Here is a 2,500-nt window from a genome sequence, read left to right on the forward strand (position 1 = left end):
TAATAGCTATCGTGACGGTAATAAAAGAACGCGTTAAATGTAATATATATGTATGTTTGAACAATATGCTGGAAGGTATGGGTTATGAGTCAATATGTCCAAAGCTCACATGTTAAATTCTTTGACTCTTCTTTGAAAAGCAATTTGTAATCTATCAAAGAGACAAAAAATAATGACAAGATTTAGTGTGTTGAATAAACACTATATGTTTAGGAGTACGATTAGGGAAGGGAACTATCAGGAGAAATTGCCAAGCCATTACGACTATATAGCAATGAGAACTAGAATTAATTTTCCTCAAAAGCAATCTGAGACTTGAATAAAGGTTCCACAGAAGCAACTTATAAATATATAAATATTTTAAATTTGTTTAATTCAAAACCTGCAAGAACCGATACAAAGTGTAGCGGTAAGAGGATGCCAAGTAAGTTGTAGGGATGTGTAAGATGGTGACCCACTCCCTTTCTGTGTTCCATGCTCCGCCAAGGTTGGAGAGGTAAATATACCAGCCCCCACATATTGTCCTCCCACCCCAACAGTGTACCTAACCCCACTGCCATCCCCTTCACGATGTGTTCTCCCTCCTACTCTTTCCCAACACGATATATACCAGCACATAGCTCTCCCACCCCAATCATTCAGTGTTCAAATACCTGACAAGTTCCCAAATATGGTGTTTCCTGCTCCTCGACCATCTCCTTCCCCACCAGCGCATTAGTCGTCCTCTCACGCGGTCCCACCTCGTCTCCATATGTGTGCCTGTCCCCAGCGTATAGTCGTCGACTACAAGCATCAATAGTCCCACTTGTATTAGAGACGCGAGCCTCCTTTGAGATCATTGACTGCTTTAATACATCAGTTCACAAGTATATTATCAAAATATATTTCGTCCATGATGATTGAAGGGCAGCGAGCGTCCTTAAGGGTGTGTGGAGGCGTAAGCTCAGCAGGTGGACACCAGGGGTGTCTGGTTGATGACCACTGTAGGACCCGTCACAGGGTGGATACCAAGGGTGTCCGGTTGATGACCACTGTAGGACCCGTCACAGGGTGGACACCAAGGATGTCCGGTTGATGACCACTGTAGGACCCGTCACAGGGTGGACACCAAGGATGTCCGGTTGATGACCACTGTAGGACCCGTCACAGGGTGGACACCAAGGATGTCCGGTTAATGACCACTGTAGGACCCGTCACAGGGTGTACACCACGGGTGTCCGGTTGATGACCACTGTAGGACCCGTCACCTGCTCCGGACAGTGTCAACCAGTATAACAAAGTACTGGCATTTTTCTCCGTAATGAGACAATCTCCATTTTCTTCGGGATTTATACTACATTACGCTACTATGAGTTGTGTGCGTTCAAACAGTAATCACACTAACGGGACTGCATCAGTGAGAAACTGTATCACGACTCCTTCGGATTTAACAGTTGTGTGTGTAGTAATGAAGTAGTTAAACGAAGTCCCCTGATAGTCCCCTGTGTCGGTGATAGCCCCCTGTGTCGGTGATAGCCCCCTGTGTCGGTGATAGTCCCCTGTGTCGGTGATAGCCCCCTGTGTCGGTGATAGCCCCCTGTGTCGGTGATAGTCCCCTGTGTCGGTGATAGCCCCCGGTGTCGGTGATAGCCCCCTGTGTTGGTGATAGCCCCCTGTGTCGGTGATAGCCCCCTGTGTCGGTGATAGCCCATTGTGTCGGTGATAGTCCACTGTGTCGGTGATAGTCCCCCTTTGTCGGTGATAGCCCCCTGTGTTGGTGATAGCCCCCGGTGTCGGTGATAGCCCCCTGTGTCGGTGATAGCCCCCTGTGTCGGTGATAGTCCCCTGTGTCGGTGATAGCCCCCGGTGTCGGTGATAGCCCCCTGTGTTGGTGATAGCCCCCTGTGTCGGTGATAGCCCCCTGTGTCGGTGATAGCCCATTGTGTCGGTGATAGTCCACTGTGTCGGTGATAGTCCCCCTGTGTCGGTGATAGCCCCCTGTGTTGGTGATAGCCCCCGGTGTCGGTGATAGCCCCCTGTGTCGGTGATAGCCCCCTGTGTCGGTGATAGTCCACTGTGTCGGTGATAGCCCCCTGTGTCGGTGATAGTCCACTGTGTCGGTGATAGTCCCCTGTGTCGGTGATAGTCCCCTGTGTCGGTGATAGTCCCCTGTGTCGGTGATAGCCCCCTGTGTCGGTGATAGCCCCCTGTGTCGGTGATAGTCCCCTGTGTTGGTGATAGCCCCCTGTGTTGGTGATAGCCCCCTGTGTCGGTGATAGTCCACTGTGTCGGTGATAGTCCCCTGTGTCGGTGATAGCCCCCTGTGTCGGTGATAGCCCCCTGTGTCGGTGATAGTCCCCTGTGTCGGTGATAGCCCCCGGTGTCGGTGATAGCCCCCTGTGTCGGTGATAGCCCCCTGTGTCGGTGATAGCCCCCTGTATCGGTGATAGTCAATGAGCAGGACCCTCCTCCTTCCCCCTCTCTCTCTCCCTCACTAGCCGCGTTACTCATCCATGTTCTC

The sequence above is a fragment of the Procambarus clarkii genome, chromosome 27 (genome assembly GCF_040958095.1).
Source record: "Procambarus clarkii isolate CNS0578487 chromosome 27, FALCON_Pclarkii_2.0, whole genome shotgun sequence".
Taxonomy (NCBI): Eukaryota; Metazoa; Arthropoda; class Malacostraca; order Decapoda; family Cambaridae; genus Procambarus; species Procambarus clarkii.